Source organism: Medicago sativa, chromosome 2 (assembly GCF_051527215.1).
Source record: "Medicago sativa cultivar Bolivia chromosome 2, Bolivia_mono, whole genome shotgun sequence".
Classification (NCBI taxonomy): Eukaryota; Viridiplantae; Streptophyta; class Magnoliopsida; order Fabales; family Fabaceae; genus Medicago; species Medicago sativa.
Window position 1 is genome coordinate 45,771,384 of NC_140750.1, and position 16,086 is coordinate 45,787,469.

The following is a 16,086-nucleotide window of genomic DNA, read 5'->3' on the forward strand; positions in this document are numbered from 1 at the left end:
CAATTTATCAAACATGTAACCATTTAAGCTAAAATCTGTTTTTCGCGGCAAACAGAAGACATAACTCAATAAAATAAAAAGAAAATAACTCCAAAGTTATAAACTCAAAAGACAATCGATAAAAAAAATAAACAAAACATACGAAAGAGATTATATTTTGACGACAAAATTCAATATCTAAAAAAACTAAAACAAATGGTAAAAGATGAATAAAGAGAGATGTTGTGGTGATTAAAGAAATTAAATTTACAAGTGTTACAAGACTAACCTTGAGAGAACTGCATATTTAACGATTGATCCATCAATCAAGAAGCTTCGTATTTCTTCCCATTTAATCAAATATCACATATTAGCGTCAACTGTCATCGAAACAAAATATTAACTTTCCTATTTATCAAATTTATATTAAACTAAAATCATTTTCGGTTTGAGGATCATTGAACCACATTTTCATACTTCCAGTTTTGCAAAATCCAAACAAACTCAGCTTAAAAATCATATTTCGCACCAAGGGACATCGAGGTACAAGTTCAACCTTCTCATTTATCATTTTCGTAACCATAAATGCTAAAACCTCATTTTTGCGACAACAGTCATCGATAAAAAATATGATAGGAGAGAAAAAGCATGTGTTCAATTTACCAAATTTAAAACAAAATAGGTTCAAATATCATGTTTCGCATAAAGGGATATAGAGGGACAAGTTCAACCTTCATATTTATCAAACTTCTAACCATATAGGCTAAAATCTCGTTTTCGCGACAATGAACATTCCAATACTTTCATTTTACCGAATATGAAACCAAATAGGTTCACATATCATGTTTTGCATCAAGGGCCATCGAGGGTTCAACCTTCATATTTATCAAACTTGTAACGATATTAGCTAAAATTTCGTTTTCGCAGCAAGGATCATCTCATTACTTTCTATTTACATAATTTAAAACCAAATATGTTCAATATTATGTTACGCATCAAAGGACATCGAGGGACAAATTCAACCTTCATATTTATCAAACTTCTAACCATATACGCTAAAATCTCATTTTTGTGACAAGGGTCATTCCAATACACTTTCATTTTACCGAATACAAAACCAAATAGTTTCATATATCATATTTTGCATCAAGGGACATCGAGGGACAAGTTCAACCTTTATCAAACTTCAAACCATATAGGCTAAAATCTCATTTTCGCCTCATGTTTCGCATCAAGGGACAAGTTCAAACTTCTCATTTATCAAACTTGTAGGCATATATACCAAAATCAAATTTTCGCGACATGGGTCATTCCAATACTTTTATATTACCGAATTTAAAATCAAATATGTCCAAATATCAAGTTTTAAATCAAGGGAAGTTGAGGGACAAGTTCAACCTTCATATTTATCAAAATTGTAACCATATAGTCTAAAATCTCGTTTTCGCAACAAGGGACATTCCAATACCTTCATTTTACCGAATACGAAACCAAATAGGTTCACATATCATGTTTCGCGTCAAGGGACATCGAGGGACATGGTCAAACTTAAAAATTGTCAAACCTTTAAGCATATAAGCTAAAATCTCGTTTTTGCAATAAGGGTCATGCCATTACTTTCTGTTACCAAATTTAAAACCAAATAGGTTCACATATTATGTTACGCATCAAAGGACATCGATGGACAAATTCAACCTTCATATTTATCAAACTTTTAATCATATAGGCTACAATCTCATTTTCACGACAAGGGTCATTTCAAGACTTTCATTTTACCTTATTTAAAACAAAATAGGTTCACATATCATTTTTCAAATCAAGGGACAAGTTCAATCTTCTCATTTATCAAACTTGTAATCATTCTCTTTGTTGCGACAAGGATCATTCCAATACTTTCATTTTACCAAATACAAAAACAAATAGGTTCACATATCATGTTTCACATCAAGCGACATCAAGAGATAATTTCAAACTTCCCATTTATCAAACTTTGTAACCATATAGGCTAAAATCTCGTTTTTGTGACAAGGGTCATCCCAATACTTTATATTTACCGAGGGACAAGTTCAAACTTCCAATTGAACTTCCAATTTATCAAACATGTAACCATTTAAGCTAAAATCTGTTTTTCGCGGCAAACAGAAGACATAACTCAATAAAATAAAAAGAAAAAAAACTCCAAAGTTATAAACTCAAAAGACAATCGATAAAAAAAATAAACAAAACATACGAAAGAGATTATATTTTGACGACAAAATTCAATATCTAAAAAAACTAAAACAAATGGTAAAAGATGAATAAAGAGAGATGTTGTGGTAATTAAAGAAATTAAATTTACAAGTGTTACAAGACTAACCTTGAGAGAACTGCATATTTAACGATTGATCCATCAATCAAGAAGCTTCGTATTTCTTCCCATTTAATCAAATATCACATATTAGCGTCAACTGTCATCGAAACAAAATATTAACTTTCCTATTTATCAAATTTATATTAAACTAAAATCATTTTCGGTTTGAGGATCATTGAACCACATTTTCATACTTCCAGTTTTGCAAAATCCAAACAAACTCAGCTTAAAAATCATATTTCGCACCAAGGGACATCGAGGTACAAGTTCAACCTTCTCATTTATCATTTTCGTAACCATAAATGCTAAAACCTCATTTTTGCGACAACAGTCATCGATAAAAAATGCTAAAACCTCATTTTTGCGACAACAGTCATCGATAAAAAATATGATAGGAGAGAAAAAGCATGTGTTCAATTTACCAAATTTAAAACAAAATAGGTTCAAATATCATGTTTCGCATAAAGGGATATAGAGGGACAAGTTCAACCTTCATATTTATCAAACTTCTAACCATATAGGCTAAAATCTCGTTTTCGCGACAATGAACATTCCAATACTTTCATTTTACCGAATATGAAACCAAATAGGTTCACATATCATGTTTTGCATCAAGGGCCATCGAGGGTTCAACCTTCATATTTATCAAACTTGTAACGATATTAGCTAAAATTTCGTTTTCGCAGCAAGGATCATCTCATTACTTTCTATTTACATAATTTAAAACCAAATATGTTCAATATTATGTTACGCATCAAAGGACATCGAGGGACAAATTCAACCTTCGTATTTATCAAACTTCTAACCATATACGCTAAAATCTCATTTTTGTGACAAGGGTCATTCCAATACACTTTCATTTTACCGAATACAAAACCAAATAGTTTCATATATCATATTTTGCATCAAGGGACATCGAGGGACAAGTTCAACCTTTATCAAACTTCATACCATATAGGCTAAAATCTCATTTTCGCCTCATGTTTCGCATCAAGGGACAAGTTCAAACTTCTCATTTATCAAACTTGTAGGCATATATACCAAAATCAAATTTTCGCGACAAGGGTCATTCCAATACTTTTATATTACCGAATTTAAAATCAAACATGTCCAAATAACAAGTTTTAAATCAAGGGAAGTTGAGGGACAAGTTCAACCTTCATATTTATCAAAATTGTAAACATATAGTCTAAAATCTCGTTTTCGCAACAAGGGACATTCCAATACCTTCATTTTACCGAATACGAAACCAAATAGGTTCATATATCATGTTTCGCGTCAAGGGACATCGAGGGACATGGTCAAACTTTAAAATTGTCAAACCTTTAAGCATATAAGCTAAAATCTCGTTTTTGCAATAAGGGTCATGCCATTACTTTCTGTTACCAAATTTAAAACCAAATAGGTTCACATATTATGTTACGCATCAAAGGACATCGAGGGACAAATTCAACCTTCATATTTATCAAACTTTTAATCATACAGGCTACAATCTCATTTTCACGACAAGGGTCCTTTCAAGACTTTCATTTTACCTTATTTAAAACAAAATAGAATCACATATCAAATCAAGGGACAAGTTCAATCTTCTCATTTATCAAACTTGTAACCATTCTCTTTTTTGCGACAAGGGTCATTCCAATACTTTCATTTTACCAAATACAAAAACAAATAGGTTCACATATCATGTTTCACATCAAGCGACATCAAGAGATAAATTCAAGATAATTTCAAACTTTCCATTTATCAAACTTTGTAACCATATAGGCTAAAATCTCGTTTTTGTGACAAGGGTCATCCCCATACTTTATATTTACCGAGGGACAAGTTCAAACTTCCAATTTATCAAACATGTAACCATTTAAGCTAAAATCTGTTTTTCGCGGCAAACAGAAGACATAACTCAATAAAATAAAAAGAAAAAAACTCCAAAGTTATAAACTCAAAAGACAATCGATAAAAAAAATAAACAAAACATACGAAAGAGATTATATTTTGACGACAAAATTTAATATCTAAAAAAACTAAAACAAATGGTAAAAGATGAATAAAGAGAGATGTTGTGGTGATTAAAGAAATTAAATTTACAAGTGTTACAAGACTAACCTTGAGAGAACTGCATATTTAACGATTGATCCATCAATCAAGAAGCTTCGTATTTCTTCCCATTTAATCAAATATCACATATTAGCGTCAACTGTCATCGAAACAAAATATTAACTTTCCTATTTATCAAATTTATATTAAACTAAAATCATTTTCGGTTTGAGGATCATTAAACCACATTTTCATACTTCCAGTTTTGCAAAATCCAAACAAACTCAGCTTAAAAATCATATTTCGCACCAAGGGACATCGAGGTACAAGTTCAACGTTCTCATTTATCATTTTCGTAACCATAAATGCTAAAACCTCATTTTTGCGACAACAGTCATCGATAAAAAATATGATAGGAGAGAAAAAGCATGTGTTCAATTTACCAAATTTAAAACAAAATAGGTTCAAATATCATGTTTCGCATAAAGGGATATAGAGGGACAAGTTCAACCTTCATATTTATCAAACTTCTAACCATATAGGCTAAAATCTCGTTTTCGCGACAATGAACATTCCAATACTTTCATTTTACCGAATATGAAACCAAATAGGTTCACATATCATGTTTTGCATCAAGGGTCATCGAGGGTTCAACCTTCATATTTATCAAACTTGTAACGATATTAGCTAAAATTTCGTTTTCGCAGCAAGGATCATCTCATTACTTTCTATTTACATAATTTAAAACCAAATATGTTCAATATTATGTTACGCATCAAAGGACATCGAGGGACAAATTCAACCTTCATATTTATCAAACTTCTAACCATATACGCTAAAATCTCATTTTTGTGACAAGGGTCATTCCAATACACTTTCATTTTACCGAATACAAAACCAAATAGTTTCATATATCATATTTTGCATCAAGGGACATCGAGGGACAAGTTCAACCTTTATCAAACTTCATACCATATAGGCTAAAATCTCATTTTCGCCTCATGTTTCACATCAAGGGACAAGTTCAAACTTCTCATTAATCAAACTTGTAGGCATATATACCAAAATCAAATTTTCGCGACAAGGGTCATTCCAATACTTTTATATTACCGAATTTAAAATCAAACATGTCCAAATAACAAGTTTTAAATCAAGGGAAGTTGAGGGACAAGTTCAACATTCATATTTATCAAAATTGTAAACATATAGTCTAAAATCTCGTTTTCGCAACAAGGGACATTCCAATACCTTCATTTTACCGAATACGAAACCAAATAGGTTCATATATCATGTTTCGCGTCAAGGGACATCGAGGGACATGGTCAAACTTCAAAATTGTCAAACCTTTAAGCATATAAGCTAAAATCTCGTTTTTGCAATAAGGGTCATGCCATTACTTTCTGTTACCAAATTTAAAACCAAATAGGTTCACATATTATGTTACGCATCAAAGGACATCGAGGGACAAATTCAACCTTCATATTTATCAAACTTTTAATCATATAGGCTACAATCTCATTTTCACGACAAGGGTCCTTTCAAGACCTTCATTTTACCTTATTTAAAACAAAATAGAATCACATATCAAATCAAGGGACAAGTTCAATCTTCTCATTTATCAAACTTGTAACCATTCTCTTTTTTGCGACAAGGGTCATTCCAATACTTTCATTTTACCAAATACAAAAACAAATAGGTTCACATATCATGTTTCACATCAAGCGACATCAAGAGATAATTTCAAACTTTCCATTTATCAAACTTTGTAACCATATAGGCTAAAATCTCGTTTTTGTGACAAGGGTCATCCCAATACTTTATATTTACCGAGGGACAAGTTCAAACTTCCAATTTATCAAACATGTAACCATTTAAGCTAAAATCTGTTTTTCGCGGCAAACAGAAGACATAACTCAATAAAATAAAAAGAAAAAAACTCCAAAGTTATAAACTCAAAAGACAATCGATAAAAAAAATAAACAAAACATACGAAAGAGATTATATTTTGACGACAAAATTTAATATCTAAAAAAACTAAAACAAATGGTAAAAGATGAATAAAGAGAGATGTTGTGGTGATTAAAGAAATTAAATTTACAAGTGTTACAAGACTAACCTTGAGAGAACTGCATATTTAACGATTGATCCATCAATCAAGAAGCTTCGTATTTCTTCCCATTTAATCAAATATCACATATTAGCGTCAACTGTCATCGAAACAAAATATTAACTTTCCTATTTATCAAATTTATATTAAACTAAAATCATTTTCGGTTTGAGGATCATTAAACCACATTTTCATACTTCCAGTTTTGCAAAATCCAAACAAACTCAGCTTAAAAATCATATTTCGCACCAAGGGACATCGAGGTACAAGTTCAACCTTCTCATTTATCATTTTCGTAACCATAAATGCTAAAACCTCATTTTTGCGACAACAGTCATCGATAAAAAATATGATAGGAGAGAAAAAGCATGTGTTCAATTTACCAAATTTAAAACAAAATAGGTTCAAATATCATGTTTCGCATAAAGGGATATAGAGGGACAAGTTCAACCTTCATATTTATCAAACTTCTAACCATATAGGCTAAAATCTCGTTTTCGCGACAATGAACATTCCAATACTTTCATTTTACCGAATATGAAACCAAATAGGTTCACATATCATGTTTTGCATCAAGGGCCATCGAGGGTTCAACCTTCATATTTATCAAACTTGTAACGATATTAGCTAAAATTTCGTTTTCGCAGCAAGGATCATCTCATTACTTTCTATTTACATAATTTAAAACCAAATATGTTCAATATTATGTTACGCATCAAAGGACATCGAGGGACAAATTCAACCTTCATATTTATCAAACTTCTAACCATATACGCTAAAATCTCATTTTTGTGACAAGGGTCATTCCAATACACTTTCATTTTACCGAATACAAAACCAAATAGTTTCATATATCATATTTTGCATCAAGGGACATCGAGGGACAAGTTCAACCTTTATCAAACTTCATACCATATAGGCTAAAATCTCATTTTCGCCTCATGTTTCACATCAAGGGACAAGTTCAAACTTCTCATTAATCAAACTTGTAGGCATATATACCAAAATCAAATTTTCGCGACAAGGGTCATTCCAATACTTTTATATTACCGAATTTAAAATCAAACATGTCCAAATAACAAGTTTTAAATCAAGGGAAGTTGAGGGACAAGTTCAACATTCATATTTATCAAAATTGTAAACATATAGTCTAAAATCTCGTTTTCGCAACAAGGGACATTCCAATACCTTCATTTTACCGAATACGAAACCAAATAGGTTCATATATCATGTTTCGCGTCAAGGGACATCGAGGGACATGGTCAAACTTCAAAATTGTCAAACCTTTAAGCATATAAGCTAAAATCTCGTTTTTGCAATAAGGGTCATGCCATTACTTTCTGTTACCAAATTTAAAACCAAATAGGTTCACATATTATGTTACGCATCAAAGGACATCGAGGGACAAATTCAACCTTCATATTTATCAAACTTTTAATCATATAGGCTACAATCTCATTTTCACGACAAGGGTCCTTTCAAGACCTTCATTTTACCTTATTTAAAACAAAATAGAATCACATATCAAATCAAGGGACAAGTTCAATCTTCTCATTTATCAAACTTGTAACCATTCTCTTTTTTGCGACAAGGGTCATTCCAATACTTTCATTTTACCAAATACAAAAACAAATAGGTTCACATATCATGTTTCACATCAAGCGACATCAAGAGATAATTTCAAGAAAATTTCAAACTTTCCATTTATCAAACTTTGTAACCATATAGGCTAAAATCTCGTTTTTGTGACAAGGGTCATCCCAATACTTTATATTTACCGAGGGACAAGTTCAAACTTCCAATTTATCAAACATGTAACCATTTAAGCTAAAATCTGTTTTTCGCGGCAAACAGAAGACATAACTCAATAAAATAAAAAGAAAAAAACTCCAAAGTTATAAACTCAAAAGACAATCGATAAAAAAAATAAGACGACAAAATTCAATATCTAAAAAAAGTAAAACAAACGGTAAAAGATGAATAAAGAGAGATGTTGTGGTAATTAAAGAAATTAAATTTTCAAGTTGTACACGACTAACCTTGAGAGAACTGCATATTTAACGATTGATCCATCAATCAAGAAGCTTCGTATTTCTTCCCATTTAATCAAATATCACATTTTCGCGTCAACTGTCATCGAAACAAAATATTAACTTTCCTATTTATCAAATTTATATTAATCTAAAATCATTTTCGGTTTGAGGATCATTGAACCACATTTTCATACTTCCAGTTTAGCAAAATCTAAACAAACTCAGCTTAAAAATCATATTTCGCATAAGGGACATCGAGGTACAAGTTCAACCTTCTCATTTATCATTTTTGTAACCATCAATGCTAAGACCTCATTTTTGCGACAAGAGTCATCGAGAAACAATATGATGGGAGAGAAAAAACATGTGTTCAATTTACCAAATTTAAAACAAAATAGGTTCAAATATCATGTTTCGCATAAAGGGATATAGAGGGACAAGTTCAACCTTCATATTTATCAAAATTGTAAACATATAGTCTAAAATCTCGTTTTCGCAACAAGGGACATTCCAATACCTTCATTTTACCGAATACGAAACCAAATAGGTTCATATATCATGTTTCGCGTCAAGGGACATCGAGGGACATGGTCAAACTTCAAAATTGTCAAACATTTAAGCATATAAGCTAAAATCTCGTTTTTGCAATAAGGGTCATGCCATTACTTTCTGTTACCAAATTTAAAACCAAATAGGTTCACATATTATGTTACGCATCAAAGGACATCGAGGGACAAATTCAACCTTCATATTTATCAAACTTTTAATCATATAGGCTACAATCTCATTTTCACGACAAGGGTCCTTTCAAGACTTTCATTTTACCTTATTTAAAACAAAATAGAATCACATATCAAATCAAGGGACAAGTTCAATCTTCTCATTTATCAAACTTGTAACCATTCTCTTTTTTGCGACAAGGGTCATTCCAATACTTTCATTTTACCAAATACAAAAACAAATAGGTTCACATATCATGTTTCACATCAAGCGACATCAAGAGATAATTTCAAGAAAATTTCAAACTTTCCATTTATCAAACTTTGTAACCATATAGGCTAAAATCTCGTTTTTGTGACAAGGGTCATCCCAATACTTTATATTTACCGAGGGACAAGTTCAAACTTCCAATTTATCAAACATGTAACCATTTAAGCTAAAATCTGTTTTTCGCGGCAAACAGAAGACATAACTCAATAAAATAAAAAGAAAAAAACTCCAAAGTTATAAACTCAAAAGACAATCGATAAAAAAAATAAGACGACAAAATTCAATATCTAAAAAAAGTAAAACAAACGGTAAAAGATGAATAAAGAGAGATGTTGTGGTAATTAAAGAAATTAAATTTTCAAGTTGTACACGACTAACCTTGAGAGAACTGCATATTTAACGATTGATCCATCAGTCAAGAAGCTTCGTATTTCTTCCCATTTAATCAAATATCACATTTTCGCGTCAACTGTCATCGAAACAAAATATTAACTTTCCTATTTATCAAATTTATATTAATCTAAAATCATTTTCGGTTTGAGGATCATTGAACCACATTTTCATACTTCCAGTTTAGAAAAATCTAAACAAACTCAGCTTAAAAATCATATTTCGCATAAGGGACATCGAGGTACAAGTTCAACCTTCTCATTTATCATTTTTGTAACCATCAATGCTAAGACCTCATTTTTGCGACAAGAGTCATCGAGAAACAATATGATGGGAGAGAAAAAACATGTGTTCAATTTACCAAATTTAAAACAAAATAGGTTCAAATATCATGTTTCGCATAAAGGGATATAGAGGGACAAGTTCAACCTTCATATTTATTAAACTTCTAACCATATAGGCTAAAATCTCGTTTTCGCGACAATCAACATTCCAATACTTTCATTTTACCGAATATGAAACCAAATAGGTTCACATATCATGTTTTGCATCAAGGGCCATCGAGAGTTCAACCTTCATATTTATCAAACTTGTAACGATATTAGCTAAAATTTCGTTTTCGCAGCAAGGATCATCTCATTACTTTCTATTTACATAATTTAAAACCAAATAGGTTCAATATTATGTTACGCATCAAAGGACATCGAGGGACAAATTCAACCTTCATATTTATCAAACTTCTAACCATATAGGCTAAAACCTCATTTTTGTGACAAGGGTCATTCCAATACACTTTCATTTTCCCGAATACAAAACCAAATAGTTTCATATATCATATTTTGCATCAAGGGACATCGAGGGACAAGTTCAACCTTTATCAAACTTCTAACCATTAAACTCAAAAGACAATCGATAAAAAAAAAAAAACAAAACATACGAAATAGGTTATATTTTGACGACAAAATTCAATATCTAAACAAACTAAAACAAATGGTAAAAAGATGAATAAAGAGAGATGTTGTGGTGATTAAAGAAATTAAATTTACAAGTGTTACACGACTAACCTTGAGAGAATTGCATATTCAACGATTGATCCATCAATCAAGAAGCTTCGTATTTCTTCCCATTTAATCAAATATCACATTTTCGCATCAACTGTCATCGAAACAAAATATTAACTTTCCTATTTATTAAATTTATATTAAACTAAAATCATTTTTGGTTTGAGGATCATTGAACGACATTTTCATACTTTCAGTTTAGCAAAATCCAAACAAACTCAGCTTAAAAATCATATTTCGCATCAAGGGACATCGAGGTACAAGTTCGACCTTCTCATTTATCATATTTGTAACCATAAATGCTAAAACCTCATTTTTACGACAAGAGTCATCGAGAAACAATATGATAGGAGAGAAAAAGCATGTGTTCAATTTACCAAATTTAAAACAAAATAGGTTCAAATATCATGTTACGCATGAAGGGATATAGAGGGACAAGTTCAACCTTCATATTTATCAAACTTCTAACCATATAGGCTAAAATCTCGTTTTCGCGACAAGGAACATTCCAATACTTTCATTTTACCGAATATGAAACCAAATAGGTTCACATATCATGTTTTGCATCAAGGGCCATCGAGGGTTCAACCTTCATATTTATCAAACTTGTAACGATATTAGCTAAAATTTCGTTTTCGCAGCAAGGATCATCTCATTACTTTCTATTTACATAATTTAAAACCAAATAGGTTCAATATTATGTTACGCATCAAAGGACATCGAGGTACAAATTCAACATTCATATTTATCAAACTTCTAACCATATAGTCTAAAATCTAATTTTTGTGACAAGGGTCATTCCAATACACTTTCATTTTACCGAATACAAAACCAAATAGTTTCATATATCATATTTTGCATCAAGGGACATCGATGGACAAGTTCAACCTTTATCAAACTTTTAACCATATAGGCTAAAATCTCATTTTCGCCTCATGTTTCGCATCAATGGTCAAGTTCAAACTTCTCATTTATCAAACTTGTAGGCATATATACCAAAATCAAATTTTCGCGACAAGGGCCATTCCAATACTTTCATTTTACCGAATACAAAAACAAATAGGTTCACATATCATGTTTCACATCAAGCGACATCAAGAGACAATTTCAAACTTCCCATTTATCAAACTTTGTAACCATATAGGCTAAAATCTCGTTTTTGTGACAAGGGTCATCCCAATACTTTATATTTACCGAGGGACAAGTTCAAACTTCCAATTTATCAAACATGTAACCATTTAAGCTAAAATTTGTTTTTCGCGGCAAACAGAAGACATAACTCAATAAAATAAAAAGAAAAAAACTCCAAAGTTATAAACTCAAAAGACAATCGATAAAAAAAATAAACAAAACATACGAAAGAGGGTATATTTTGACGACAAAATTCAATATCTAAACAAACTAAAACAAATGGTAAAAAGATGAATAAAGAGAGATGTTGTGGTGATTAAAGAAATTAAATTTACAAGTGTTACACGACTAACCTTGAGAGAACTGCATATTTAACGATTGATCCATCAATCAAGAAGCTTCGTATTTCTTCTCATTTAATCAAATATCACATTTTCGCGTCAACTGTTGTTTTATCTTTGTTGTTTATGCATCATTTTATAAGCATTTCTCATGCTGTTTGATAAATTTGTCCTTCATGTTGAGATTTGTCTTAATAATTGTGCTCCATGCGCTAAATTTGATGATGTAGGTGGTCCGTTGGAGGATATAAATCAACAAGTTTTGTAAATGGTATGTAAACTTCTATACAAGATATGTATGCAATTTCATGCTTCTTTGTCTCCAATCCATAGGTTTACACAGCTAACTCATGAGACTTGAGGCCACACCAGCAACATTAAGGCATGTCAAAAGAATACAACAATTAGTCTACGATTAAAGTGCAAAAGAAAAATTGAATCTTTTCATTTTTCTAAAATCTGTCCAAGGTGTAATGTAAATATAGTTTAACAAAAAGGTTCTCATGTTTATTCAAGAATTCAGTCTATTGAGCAGTGCCCGAAACAAACACACCAGCAACATGTTATATTCAAGTTTAAATTTTGTATTTTCTATTATAAAATGCAATCTATCTAAACACACGTTTAAAAAAGAAAACTAACAGATTTACAACACACCATAGTCCAAAAAAGGTACATAAAACCATGTAGAATTGAAAGCATTTTTCTTGAATTATCTAATTGCCAACATGATAATTGGTTCTCACAATCAATTCTGGTGATTATAACACTGGTTGGGAAGGAACCATAAAAATATTCTAAAAGGAGACAACTAATCCCACACCTGAAATAGTTGATCAGAAGACTATTTTAAAAAAGTAACTTACGTAAAATTTATATTTAAATATTAAGAGAAATAATACAAAACCTATGATTTTAAGCCATAATATATATGCACACTTGCATGTATCATACTAGAATCTTAGATGAAATTTCAAAACAAAAAAGTCCAGTCAATCACCAAAAATGAAATTTCATATTTAAATTGAGAGGAAATTAGAGTTCAAAATATAAATTGAGAATAAGTTGTCCATCAATCAATGCTATAAAAGTAGTAGAGTCAATATAATATGGAGTAGATATTAGTTTTAGTGCAAAGAGCTATATTGGTAGTTGTCCATCTATCCTTGCTATAAATTGTGTTTGTATCTATTACTCAATACTCAATATAATACTAATATTCTTTTAATGTTAAATATTAATAGAATACCATGTCAATAATTAAACAATTCAAAGGCGCCACTTTTTGGAAGGAATGATACAAAATATGATAAGGGATGGAATTAAAATCATTAGGGAACTAACTCATTCTTTGTAAAAACTAGGATAGTTCTAAGAAAAACTTTATTATTAAGAGATGCTTCTAGAGCTTGGTGTTTTTGAGACAAGAGACGATTTAAGATAGAGGTGATTCATTATTTTCAATGGAGATTTTCAATTAGCATGACTATCAGTTAATATTAAAAAAATACAATATTGTAAGAGATCATGAGATTTGTATAATTACTTGAATCAAGTTAGACTTTGAAAGAAAGAAAGAAAGAAAAAAAAGCGAGAAGCCAAGGAATATATTATTTTTATCATGCTATGAGATCATAGATATTATTTTAAAATACTGCATTATTTTAGGTCTACATAAATTTACCAGCAGCCATTGCAAGAGCAACAAGAACATTAGCTTTCCTCAGAACTTGCACTTCAAGGTCAAAGGGTATGTTTGAACCTAGCATTTAAATAATAAGAAGCATATTTCATTAGTGCACATCACAATAACACAAATTGTACATTTACTTTGAGTAAATTTGTAATGCTTTATCAAAATATCAAAGCCACAAGTAAAGGTGAGATAGGCAATGGCTGAAGTGTTAAAAAAAACTAGACATTCAGACATATGGATTTAGACTTGACATTCCAAAATCAAAATTCAAATAAGTATACAAAATTGATCACAATTTATTAAGGAAAAATAAAATTTGTTTCTTGTTTACTTCTAAAAAAATATCATATACAATCGGTTAAATAATGCTCAACAGTTTCATGATCTTTAATCCAAATAGGCAAGGGCGTAATAGGGTTCTCAGGATTGTAGGACTCACAATCAAAGAAATGAGGTACAACCACATAATAACAATCAATAATCTTTTCAGTAATCACTAATCTCCCGCTTAAGTGTTTCTTGAATAATATATCAAATTAAATTATTGATACAACATGCAGATTTTTTTATATTAAAGCATCACCCTATCACATATTGAACATTTTTAGATTCCTGTCTGAAAATCTGATGAAGCAACAAAACAAATACAAGATTAAGTTTGGATTTGAAAGGAAAAAGGATTAACGTCTCAGAAAAATTGGGACTATAAAGTTTTTTATGCAAACTGCAAACTATCCACAAAAGAAAAAGGAATCTTTTTTAAAATATAGTTTCTAATCTGAGGATATTGCATAATGCTACTACCCAGTTTTTTTTTCTTTCTTCAATACATCTTAATGTACACTGAAATTATATCCAAGTTACCATACTCCTATACTAGGGCTATCATAAAGACTATGAATCTATTCAGACAATTAAATTATTTGATATGATTTTTAATTTTTCCCCTCCAATCAAACTAAGAGGTTAATAGCATGCAAGCACAGAACACATGAAAGTTTCTTTTTACATTTCACTCTCGCAGACTACATAACCCTGTTAACAACACCATATCAGGTTTTCTGTATCAAAAATACATTTTGGCATTTTTTCCAAGCCTAGCGCAGGAAAATCACAAATCACAAATTCATGTTGAATGATATTTCATTTTTTCAGTCAAAGTCTATCACCCATGAAAATAAAATTTCAAGTTTCTATTATAATTACTTACTATCGCATTCACACATACAAATACAAATAAATCCCTCTACCATTTAACAACAAAATACAAATAAACAACGCATTACCATGTCTGGTCATTAATTACTTCAGAATATGCAAAAGGGTGGGCTTCTGAGGAGATTCTAACAATTCATGGTAATCTCTGAAAATTTCAACAGCAAAAAATGGAATACTGAATACTGAAAACTACATGAAAATGGAATACCCATTTTTTCTACCTGCTGCTTTCGTAATTCTGTCCGGATAGAAAGACAGAAATTGTTGAGGAGATGAAGAAAATGAGGTTCTTTTGGCCAAACGGGGAAGATCTCGACGATGCATGTGGGGAAAGGTTAGTTGACGGCGGCGCATAAGGAGGAGAAAATGAAACCCGTCAGTTTTGATTTAAGCTTCAGAATGAAGTAGATGAGAGGGGCTCGGTTTGTGATGGAAATTGGGATTGACCCAATTCTAGATAGTGCAGGGGTGTCCGCCTAAAACAGTGGTACTAATAGCAATGTATTCAAAAGTGTATTTTTATTGAATTCAACTAGTTACAAACCCGTGCTTCGCACAGGGTGAATTTCCTTTTTTCGAAATTTTTTGTTATAGAGGAATTACCTTTCTGAGTGTTTATTTGGAAGGATTCGTGTCAAATTAATATTAGCTTGATTTTAAAATACTGTTATACACGAAAAATGAACAAATTAAGGGAAATAGATGTATTTTTTTTTAAAGAAATAGCTTCATTTTTCATATTCTAGCAAATTA

The 16,086-nt window shown here is 30.9% G+C and overlaps 1 long non-coding RNA gene across 6 annotated transcripts in view; it reads right to left on the minus strand.

The window, feature by feature from the left end:
- Window positions 1–15,763, minus strand: part of LOC146946887 (uncharacterized) — a 40,956-nt gene extending 25,193 nt beyond the window's left edge. The window contains exons 1-11 of one of the 6 annotated variants that reach the window (XR_015026847.1): window positions 15,555–15,763; window positions 15,402–15,478; window positions 14,104–14,181; window positions 12,432–12,775; window positions 10,951–11,041; window positions 9,875–9,965; window positions 8,513–8,603; window positions 6,483–6,573; window positions 4,436–4,526; window positions 2,336–2,426; window positions 269–359 (exon numbers count right to left, since the gene is read on the minus strand). This is a non-coding gene — a long non-coding RNA (uncharacterized LOC146946887). The remainder of the gene's footprint in view (window positions 1–268; window positions 360–2,335; window positions 2,427–4,435; window positions 4,527–6,482; window positions 6,574–8,512; window positions 8,604–9,874; window positions 9,966–10,950; window positions 11,042–12,431; window positions 12,776–14,103; window positions 14,182–15,401; window positions 15,479–15,554) is intronic. The other 5 variants (XR_015026851.1, XR_015026848.1, XR_015026849.1 and 2 more) reach the window with 5 other exon arrangements.
- Between the last annotated feature and the right edge of the window lie 323 nt (window positions 15,764–16,086).